We start from the raw sequence: 12,378 nt of genomic DNA, 5'->3' as shown, positions 1-12,378 counted from the left end.
AGATGACCTGTTATATTAAAAAATAACTTCCATTCTACGCTCTGAAAGATCTCATTATTTAACGGAGGGAGATTATGACCTCCGTCCTGAGCGCGGGGCATTAAATCAAGATGGAGACTATAATTGGTAGCAGTTGTTCCCATTGTGAACGTTCTTCGAAGCGATGATCTGCTTCATACATCAAGCGAGGTCTGTTCCCGTTCGATGACAGTGGGCTGGGGTCCCAGACCCATGGAGAGTGACAGAGTCTGGGTCTGGGACCTCCTAAGCATTGTCCCTTTAGGGACCCTACACACACACACACACACACACACACACACACGCATACACACACACGCATGCACACACATACATGCATGCATGCACACACACACAAACACACACACACACACGCACACACCCAAAGTGGGCTAGCCTGAGCTGTCAGTCTACTCTCAACGGGCGGGCTAGGAACTCAAAAGACGTCAGAAGGCTCGTCAGAGTTGGGAACGGACAGGAAACGGTTGAACATGACCGACATATGTCCCATCCTGGACTTCCCATTCATCGCAAATGGGAAGCGGTTGAGTTTCTTTTTCTAATCCTATGATTTATCATAAAGGTAACTGGATATGTGTGTCCTGATGTGTTGCTGATGTGAATATATTAAAGGTAATTGGATAAGTGTATGTAGTGATGTGTTGTTGATGTAAAGATATTAGACAGTGAATGAAAAGTAGCCTGCCTGCCTTTGTAATGATACCCGTCAGATCTTTTAGTCTAGGCAAAAAAATAAATTGTGTTTTTATTGATTAAGACATGTAGTCCAATTGCTGTAATCGCATTTTAATGGTTGTAATAAAAGTGAAATTTTAGCCTCATTCATCAACCGATGTGATCTGAGTTCCAGACCTTGATGCGTTGAATTGCCTTGATACTGCTGCTCTTAGAACCAGGATGTTAAGCTGCTCTTAGAACCAGGATGTTAAGCTGCTCTTAGAACCAGGATGTTACCGCAGTAAGATCATTCTGTACTCTACCTACCAGGCAGGCGTCATGCCACTGTCACAGCCCAGGGTGACAGGATTTCAAGGTAAATGACCTTGAAAAACGCAACGTCCTTCTAGAGATGGCTGTCTACTGTGTCATTGATTTGGGCTGGGGACAACTAAACGTATGTCATTTGGCCTACGTTAAAACACAGCCTTGGCCAAAGACAGTGATAAGATTTCTTGCTCACATTTTTCACATCATTGTTTACATAACCTGATTTTCTGCTCTTAAGGGAAATGATGAAAAACAACATTTCCTCAGATGTTTTTGTAAGTCGGTCAGAAGAGATTCCCAGTTGTTTCCTCGTTTCGACCTCCCAGGCATTCAGAGAGGGGGCGGTGCCAACGCAGGCTTCCAGTGGCGTGGTGAGGGTGAAGCCTATGTGGGTAAAGTTTCATATCTGGAGGTCCATGACAGTGAGGAAGAGAGAGAGAGGTCTAACGGGGCCTGAGATATGCCTGTTCAAAGTTCGCCTTTTCAAATCGATGTGAGACTTGGTCCATGGCTTCGGGGCACAAGCCTCTAGCATTCTGGCAAGTTTGATAAAAAGTTACCGGTCGGTTATAGGGCCTGCCATAGACTTCCACGCGGGCTGGGTTTAAAAAATCGATTAATCGATTCTGAATCGATTCTGAATCAAATGATTCAGAATCGATTCATGAATCCCAAAATCGATCTTTTATTTAATGAATGAATGAATAAATGAAGGAATGAAAAGTTCATTAATTCATTCAATGATTCATTCATTCATTCATTTTTGTAAATCAGTATCGATACCCAGCCCTAGTATTGATGTGTTGCATAACTTGTCAGTCATGTAATTAAGGTTACAGCTAAAAAAAAAAAAAAAGGTTTTAGTAACACTAACCGAATCGATATTGAATCGAATCGAATCGTGATAATCGATTCCGAACCTTGTGAATCGGAATCGAATCGATTCTTGAAATTCGACTCGATACCCAGCCCTAACTTCCACTACAGAATAATAATAATAATAGGAAAGCTACCAATTACAATAGGGTGCCTACGTACCTTCTGCTTGGCCCCTAATAAACATAAAGGGAGTAGCAACAACTATGATGAGCACTGTTAGAGCATTGGAGTCCCCAATCTTGCGCTGGTATCACTTTCATCAATCAAGCGCTGGTATCACTTTCATCAATCAAGCGCTGGTATCACTTTCATCAATCGTTTGATGACAATGTCCTTGTAGTTGTCATTTCTCAGTAAAAGTACTGGCTTCACCCACACGGACCCATCGGCGTCAGATGAGTGTTCGGAGGCGGGCGAGGCCTCCGTCAGCAGAGCTGTCAATAGAACATAGCCGCTTTGACCCCCGGGGGTCGTGGAGGCGACATTCCTGCCCAGGTTAGCACAGGGGGCTCTTCAGTGTGGGGAAGGAGGCGTGATGGAGGACATGACAGGTGTCTTCATCGCTGATCCACAGCTGGATCCGTTAATCGGGGTCGCTAATGCAGCTATCAGTCAGGAGGAGGCTGAGCAGCTACGCTAGGTGGGGTGTGTTGTATCAGTTAGTAGCAGCTACGCTAGGTGGGGGTGGGGGGTGTTGGTCAGTCAGGAGCAGCTACGCTAGGTGGGGGTGGGGTGTGTTGTATCAGTCAGGGGCAGCTACGCTAGGTGGGGGTGGGGCGTGTTGTATCAGTCAGGAGCAGCTACGCTAGGTGGGGGTGGGGGGTGTTGGTCAGTCAGGGGCAGCTACGCTAGGTGGGGGTGGGGGTGGGGGGGTGTTGTATCAGTTAGGAGCAGCTACGCTAGGTGGGGGTGGGGGTGGGGGGGTGTTGTATCAGTTAGGAGCAGCTACGCTAGGTGGGGGTGGGGGGTGTTGAATCAGTCAGTAGCAGCTACGCTAGGTGGGGGTGGGGGGGGGGTTTAGCACAACACTACAGGGGGATCTTTTAAGCCCCGGGATTAAGGGGAGGGGGAGGGGGGGGGGGGGGGGTAGGATGTTCCACGAAATGCAAAACCACAAAACCAGCCACTATCCTCTTTGTGGAAAGGTGGAGAACATGATAGGACAGAAGATATGAGAACATATAGAACATGATAGGACGGAAGATATGAGAACAGATAGAACATGATAGGACGGAAGATATGAGAACAGATAGAACACGATAGGACGGAAGATATGAGAACAGATAGAACATGATAGGACAGAAGATATGAGAACGTATAGAACATGATAGGACGGAAGATATGAGAACATAGAACATAATAGGACAGAAGATATGAACAGAAGATATGACAACATATAGAACATGATAGGGCGGAAGATATGAGAACAGATATCGGAAGCGAGCGTTTCCATAGTGGATTTCCTGAGGGGACGCGGACCTTTCGAGACGTTTACAGGCCTACGTTCCTCCCTGTGTTTCTGGATCTTTAAAAAGCCGAGAGGTGCCGTCCCCCCCCCCCCACGCCCCCAAACGGGCGTCTGGACCCCCGGCTCGTACGTAAACCCTACCCACCTGACCCCCCTGGTCAAGGACGAGCCTCAGGTTACACCCAGGGGCCGGCGACTGTCCCCCGCACCCTCGTCGTTTTATATAGACGGCCCATCCCCGGAGGTCCTCGCGACGGTGAGGAAGAGAGAGAAAGAGGAGGAGGAGTGGAAAATCCTGTATGATTCCAAGGGCGCTGAGGCGGGCCAAAGAGATCATGACCGACCCCTCCCACCCGGGCGATGGCTTCTTCACACCGCGCCCCTCTGGCAGGAGGCTGAGGTCATTAAAGACTAAAATTGTTCGGAACAGGAACTGTTTTTTTCCCCCCACGGCCATCAGCCTTATCAACATGGCTCCCCTCTGACTCTCCCCTGCCCCCTGAAACTTTTGCACTAAACCGACTATTGCACTCTTTGTAGTCCAATTGCACTACTACTTTTTGCACTATATTTGTATTACTGCACCTGTCCCGTCCTGTCCTGTCCCTGTCCCTGTCCCTGTCCCTGTCCCTGTCCCTGTCCTGTCCTTGCACTTGTCCATTGTTGTTTTGTTGCAAGCACCACAGTTTCGGGGAAAAAATCCTATGTATGTAAAAGTACAATGGCAATAAACATATTCTGATTCTGAAAAAGAGAGGGATTAAGTGGACAGACAGAACGCGAACGGAGAGAGACAGTTCGATGGGGCAGAGAAAGAGAAGGAGGACTTGAGTGAGAAGGTGGAGAGATGTCTCTTTCTCTGAAAACTGTCTCGAAGACCGTTAGTCAGTCCATATAGTGGGAGACACAGTACAGCTAGGTTCTCTCATTCATCAATAACATCACAGCTAACGTGAGAAACAGACTTGTTATTGTTTTAGGCCGAGGTTGTAGGAAATGTATGGATGTCATATGCATAGAGGTCAGTTTGCTGCATATAATTGAGTAGCAAGTGTTACTATTCAAGTATGGACTAAAATTACTCATGTGAGACAAAATAAGACGATTCCTGCTTTTGAGGGCGGCAACGGCTCAGGAAGTTGATCCCAGGTCCCCCCGGCAGCGTGTCCAAGTGTCCTTGAGCCCCCAATCGCCTCCCCGGGCGCCACCGCTAAGGCTGTCCCCCGCCCCCCTCGCTCGGACGGGTCAAACGCAGAGGACACATTCCGCCCGGCGACCGCAACTTGCGTTACTTCACATCGGTCGCGGCCTGTAATACCTGATCCATCTATATTTACCTGGTATTGTTTTGCATCTGATCTAGCGGACGCGGGCTTCAAAGGGAAGCGCACACGCGAGGCGGACATGCCAGCGGGCCCTTTGAAATCGGACACTGTTATGTGGTGTTGTCAGGGGCGACTGTCCGTCTCGGCGACGGGACCCAATAAACGGAGGGGTCTAAATAGGGTGATGCACACATGTCAAGAGGGTCGTTGAACGTGTTTAAATGCGTTCCCCGGTGTTCCCCCGACGTTTTTAGCGAGCACACACACACACAGCACGTCGGCTGCAAGCGTCACCGATGTGTTAATAACCTGTAAACACACCTATTGTGGGATACTGGGAATAGAGCTGGTTATTAATTGTAGTGTATGCAGCAGGCTTATGAACTTGTGTGTGTGTGTGTGTGTGTGTGTGTGTGTGTGTGTGTGTGTGTGTGTCTGGCCACGTGTATAAACGGGTGTGATTGTGTTCTTCAGATGTGCTGTGGGTGAGGTCATGTTAGTCATGGTGGAATCACCAAGACTGATTTTATAACGTTTTACATGTCTTTGTTATTTGATTTAACATTTCTTTAACCGTGCAAAAAAACCTTGATGTTAAAAAGCTCTTTTGTGAGGGTGGTCAGACAGGTCGGAAGGGCTGGGGGGTTAGGGTTGGGGGTCGGGTTGGGAGTAAGGTTAGGGGTAGGGTTAGAGTTAAGGGTTGGGGTTAAAGTTAGCGTGACGATTAATCACACACACACACATGCCACATTAAAATAAGAACAATAAAATACATACAAAACAAAACACAGCGAGTCCCAGGACTTGTCCTTGGTGTAGTATAACACGTGCATTAATTATACAAATTTATACAAATAAAGCTTTGATTGATTGATTGATTAATGTTCGTATGACTGTCGATCATGGAGCTGAACTCAGCAGCCCTCAGCAGTGTTCCAGGTTAAAGGTGCACTGTGGGAAAAAGTCAATTTTAAGAGTATCATAATTCACTGCTTAATCAATACCAAGATCTTGTTAACTCAAATCTATTTTTACTTTGCAGGTCCTCAAACATGAGTGATCAAAACGGGATTTTAGTAGTAGGATTAGGTAGGCAACGTAATATAAGTGTTTCAACAGCCGCCACCATTGCTGGGAAAAGTATCTGTATTTGTACAGTGAGAGGGCTGTTCTATGTCATTGCATAGAGAATTCTGTTTCTTTTTTTCCCCAGCATACATACATGTATGGAAGAGAGTGGTTTGCCAACCCATGGTGCTGCTATGGTGATTTATCACCTTCACTCCTTTTCCATATGACCGCTTGACTACCGCACCATGTCGCTACCGTAGGTATGGCTGCAATCTTGAGCCGTAGGAGAGAGGGAGGACACACACACTCATTCACACACACACACACCAAGGTTATTATAGTTAAAACTAACTAAAAAACGAAAACTAGGTGTGAAAAACCATTTTAGTTAACTGGAATAAAAATAGAAACTAGGCTTTACAAAAAAACGATAACTAACTAAAACTGTATTGTGTGTTTACAAAACTAACTAAAATAAACTAAAATTATTGAGAAAATGTCCTTAGTTTAAGTCTTTTTCATTTCATACATTAGCCTAGTATTTTGGGTGGATATGAAATCTATCCTCCATTTTTATTTAGCTGTGTCCCTGCGCAGAAGTAACCTGACGTGCGCCAGATGGTTTGTTTTACACAGAATGAAATAATGTGAGCTCACAAGATCAGGATGGTCTCACAAGTCTAGCGCAGAAGAAAAAAAAAACTAAAACTAATACTGAAACTAATTAAAACTAAACTAAAACTAAGCATTTTCAAGAAATAAAAACTAAACTAGCAAACCTGCTTTAAAACTAATCAAAACTAAACTGAAATTGAAAACAAAAAGTTATAAACGATATAAAAATAAAAACTAATGAAAAAAGCAAAACTATTATAACCTTGACACACACACACACACACACACACACACACACACACACACACAATCACTCACTCAGGCATCAAGTGTGTGTCAAGAATAGGTCTCCACCTTCTGCCATCACATATCAAAGTGCAGTACCACAGCGGAGAATGACTCACAGGCCCTCCAATGTGTTTGACCTAATCTCTCATACGAAGCAGATGTTGCGATGTTCGTAAATACAGTAATGCAATAACGATTTTAAAGACGATGGTAAATCACGTCACCCAAGACCAAATACAAGTCGCCACATGGACATCCAAGATGGAGGTGTGTTTCAGGATAAGGGTACGGTTGAGATGTATTTACAGCGCATCCAGAGAAAGTTGAAATATACATTTTCATTTCGGATGTTTTTCGGTATTAGGCGATGGAAAATCAGATGTTAGCTTTTAGCTCAAATCTCCATTTTAAGTCTGGCTTTAGTTATGGAGGGTAACAATGAATGTGACGCTGTTTTATGGGGGAAATATAGAAGGCCTCTCGGATTGAGCCAGGGGTCATAAAATCAGATCCGCTCGTTCCAGGCCCTGTTCGGGCTTTCATCGCTAATTACTCCGTGTCATGGAAAACACCGTCTTTAGGAAACGCACTGTCAACACCTCACCTCCCTCCGCAGCTGAAAAATCAGGAATTCAAGAATCTGTGACACGGGGAGCATAGTTCAGATTAGTTCAGGCGCTTGTTAGCAGCGAGACGTTCTTATTAGTTTTGCACGTTTCCAGAGCTTCCCGCCCGCCACGGGGTGCCGGCGGCGTTCAAAGGAGAGCTTTTAATACACTGGCTCCGGCGCTAAACGCCAGTGATAAGTGACATGGAACCAGATAGTATGGGCAGGATTTCTCCTCTGCGCTGGTGGCTCTCTGGTGAATAGTCCTGGAAGGGAACCAGACACTTCCCTCCGTCCCCAAATGGGAATCCGTGCTCTCGCACGCCGGGTAGGGGCGAGCGCTAGGCCGGGCCCTCTTCATACCGTTAAAACGCCGTCGTAAACGGACGGTTCCGTTAACAGAGCACGCATGGCCTTCATCAGTAGCCAACCTAGAAAAAAGTCTTTCTTTTTCTGTCTGCGATTGAGGAGTTTATCGGAACGTAGTCTTTGCCGACCGCGTTGAGGGGTAATAGCCCATCGTTCATCCGGCGAGGTCACGGCAAAGACGCTACGCCGTAACAACCGAGCAAAACGCTCTAATGCCGTCGTTCAGCAGTAAGTTTAAAAGGTGATTTATGAATTGATTTATAGCAGGGCAGGCTGGATTACCCCCGTGCAGCTGTCTCTCTGCCCCCCCTCCTCTCAGGAAGCACATCCTTCTGATTCTGGACGACACAGTCAATAAAGAACGAACGAATCAAACGAACCCCTTTCAACCTGCACTTGGGTACTGCACAGAAAGACCTGTTGGGGAAAAGGGGGGATATTTTTGTGTCCTACGTGTGGTCCCTCCGTGGGACAGGGGTCTTGGACACGACTGACTTTTGAACCCCGCGTAGAATTACATTCATGAAATGGCTGACATATTGTGATGTCCATTCGTTTCGATGTCACAGCATTCCACGTATGCGTGGAGTGTAAATAAGCTGTCCCAGCTAACGCTAAAAGGTCAACTGACCCGAAATACAGGATTAAAGCACATTCAAACATGGCGGGGGAAATATGAACATTTTACCGTTGGTATTTTTAGACGCAGGGCCTTGACTGGGGGTCGTTGTTTGTGTGCCGTGAACCTCCATCTTTCACAGGAACAGGAAATACTCAGATGGCCCGGGTGTAGGACGGGCTGCCAAGTTTAAATGCCACGGCTAAAAATACCCCCCGGTGGAATGCAGGGCTTGGCAGCGGGGTCGTGTCGGTGGCCCGGGACCTTGTCGCCACTCCGAGGGCCTATTTTGACACCAGAACGCTGTCTGGGAGAAATCCGAAGCTGTTCTTTTCGACTCCTCCACTTTCAAACCTTTTTTTTTTTGAGAACTCTTTTTTTGGGGGACACTTGTATGGTTTCGATAGCAAACGAGGGGGCTTTTGGTACTATTCCCAGTGCTCTGGGTCCTGTATTTTTGAACAGGCACCGTGGCCTACTAGTCTGGGTCCTATAAATACCTCCCATAGGTGCCGATGCTGAGGAGGAATGACACCGAAGGTCTATTTTATGCACGGGTCTTTTTTAATCAGGCGCTGGCAGCACAGCCTGTTCTAGGGTAGGACCCCCCCCGCTCTGCCCCGCCCCTTCCGGCCCTGCCCAATAGCGTCGCGCGTGATTAGACAATTTCTGAACACTATCTTGGGCATCGTTTGCTATTTTGCTTTTGGCATTTCAAATTAAACTCTGCAATGAGTTAGGCACTCTATACTCCCCCGTTTTATTTCTAGCATGCTATCAAAAGGCCGCGTATCTTTATCATACAGTAGATGTATAAAGAGTGGTTTTAGCTCGTCCCCAGGCTCTCATTAGTGTTGCTCCACAACATTCGTAGTAAGTAAGTAAGTAAGTAAGTAAGCTTTATTTCTATAGCGCTCTTCACAGCACGGATGCACAGAGTGCAGTAATAAATTAAAATGTCAATACAACACGAGACAAAATTAAAACGACACAACAGAAAAAAACAACATTGCGAGCAGCAAGGCGTTATAGATGGCCGAAGGCCTGCCTGAACATGTGTGTCTTAAGAAGTTTTTTGAACATGAGTTCAGTGGATGGCTCTCTCAGGGCCTGGGGAAGAGCGTTCCAGAGTCTTGGCGCCACCGCCTCAAATGCTCTGTCACCCTGGGTTTTTAGTCTGGTCCGGGGCACCGCCAGGAGACCCTGGTCGGATGACCTCAGAGACCGACTCGGAGAGTGAGGGTGTAAAAGTTCTGAGATGTAGGCCGGATGTAGGCCGGATTCCTTATTCTGACGTTGGTGATGAACGGGTAATAAAACCGCTCGTGATCCGATTCCGACCGAAAACAAGGAAGGGATCGAACGGCGCGGTGCTCGGGTCCTCGAATTCGACAGGGTACGTCAAGCACAGTTAACACCGTGACCGTTTACCTACACCTTCCTAATCTCTATCCCAGTCACGACTTCATCTTCCACAGGGCGCTACGCCTCAGGAACTTTTTCATTTCAGCTTCAATGAGGGAGCAGCTTGTTTTGGTAACGGAAGCGATGTGCGTGTGTTTCTGGAGAAACCATCTTTTAGCAGTTGTCGACTCGAGGCTGAGATAAGATTCGGCTATTAAGTGATAATTACCGAGGACGGCGTTTTATAGGAATTATAGCGTGGCGCGCGATGCGTGTGTTTGGATATCGCATTACGCAATATGTCTTCCTCATCTTCAAAATGATACCTGCGTGCGTCGTGACCTCACGCCGCCGGGGCTTCTGGGAAGGCTGGATGGATGGAGCCGGCCTCGTCATCGACACCCTTTTTATAGTCTCGGCAAAGGAAAGGTCTGTTTTACTCTTAAGATACACTTTGTGAGTTCTCGTGAATAAGATGGCCAACCAATGGCATTCGCAGGGTGTTTAATCTGTAATACGGTATCCAGCCGTGAGAAAGGGGCGTGGCTATTGCGCCGTTAGGTGAGATTTCCGTCTTTCTCCTTATTCTGCCGAGACTAAGGTGACCCGTTAAATTTATGTGTGAACGGCCGAGACTCTGCCACACGTTTACAATACCACAGGCGATAACCACGGACATGAAAAAGTACTCAAGTACCACACTAAATTTAGGCCTTGTCATTACTACTATGAGTCAGAAATGCATGCTGGGAAACGAGGCCCAAACCGTCGAAGAGTAAACACATTTGGATGAGTTTTCCCAGCTGGTTCTTTACGGCGCCACCTGAGTGCGTTTTGGGACGGGATGCTTTTCTGAGGCATGCTGGGAGATGTTCGGCACATCCCAGGTGCTGCTGATGTTGACTGCTGACTCAGCAGTCTGAGTCACAGGCCTCAATCAGGTGCTGGATCACAGACATGGGCTCCATATGAGAATTGCAAACATAACAATACTGTACCTTAGCATGTCAGGGACATCAAACAGTACCACTGTACCATAACACACCATACTGTATTGCCATTAGCAGTTAAAAAAAAAGGGCCCAGCCCCCTGAGGAGTTCATTGTACAGTCATCCACAAACTAGTAGTAATAATTGAATTTAATACACTTACTGGTGTATTTCCTGTCTCTGCCGTATACTGGCAGCGTCTGAATACACCGAGACTAAGCAGACGACCGTCAGAGGACCAGAGGAAAACATCGTCAGCGACTACTGTACACAAGCAAGGGGTCAAAGGGTCAAGGACAGGGGGGGGAGGGAGTCGCCGCACGGGGGAGACGACAAACGTCAAGCTATCAGCGTCCCCGCTGCCTTGTCTAATCAGCCCGGCGCTAACACCGGCTCAGATTACAAACGAGCGTCCCTCTCGGCCCCTCTGACATCAGCGGGCGCACGGAGCCGGACGCGCTCCCCGTCGCTGTCTTCCTGAGCCGCGGCGCCCGGGTCACACAACAAAGCCCAGGGCTGCGGGGGGTCAACACGGGGCCGAGGCGGTCTCTCTCCGCCCATCGCCAGAGACGTCTGTAAACACAGAGTAAACACAGAGGCGCGGAAACGCGGGGCTGCCCTCCCCGAGGCTGGCGGGCGCGGGTGGGGGGGGGGGCGAGGGGCGATGGGAAGCCCCACCCTTCCCACACAGGATCACTTTCCCAGGACAGGACAGGAGACAGGAGACAGGAGACAGGAGACAGGAGACAGGAGACAGGAGACAGGACAGGACAGGACAGAACAGGACGAGACAGGACAGGACAGGAGACAGGAGACAGGAGACAGGAGACAGGAGACAGGAGACAGGACAGGACAGAACAGGACAGGACGAGACAGGACAGGACACCTGTCCACCTCTGTGCTGTTTAAAGGTAGTGTAACTAATAGAAATGCACTTATATAAAGGTAGTGTAACTGTAATAGAAATGCACTTATATAAAGGTAGTGTAACTGTAATAGAAATGCACTTATATAAAGGTAGTGTAACTGTAATAGAAATGCACTTATATAGCGCTCTATGTCAAACTAGGTCATCCAACGGGAAGGCATTTTCAGACAGCATTGTTCTCGTCAATACTATTTAAATGTAATTAAAAATACTGAGATCAAAGCGTCAGAAGAGAACAGTGTGTTCCAGGGTGAGAACAGGGTGAGAACGGTGGAACCTCCAACGGTTCCTCTCACGGACACAAGACAGCTGCCATGTTTGCACAATAAATATCCCAACCCACAATTCTGCAGAGAATCCTCACTATACAAGACACATGACTGACTAGACACTCGGAGACTAGCCAAAACAAACCAGCTGAAAGGTAATCTCCGCGCTAAACGACAACCCAGGTACCCGAGTGTGATATAACACTAGATTACGTCACAGGAAGAACACACACAGCCCTGTTAACACACACTATCCTCAACACACACACACGTTTATCAAGTCTGGGTGAGACTCAGTGGGTGTGTTCAGGTTCATTTGCTGGGGCTACTTTCGCTGAAATTCTGTGCGGACAGCGTTTGACCTGTACGATAAATGTGGCCCTTATGACGCAGGTGCCACCAGACAGAGGCGCGTCATTGGAGGTCAGTAAATTAAGCATTTTAAAGATTCCATATTTCCTATAGGTAATTCCTACATGTAATTATATAATTTCCTACAGGTAATTATCGCGCTAGGATT

The sequence above is a fragment of the Borostomias antarcticus genome (assembly GCF_949987555.1).
Source record: "Borostomias antarcticus genome assembly, chromosome: 34".
NCBI lineage: Eukaryota > Metazoa > Chordata > Actinopteri > Stomiiformes > Stomiidae > Borostomias > Borostomias antarcticus.
Note: the sequence above shows the minus strand (reverse complement) of the source record.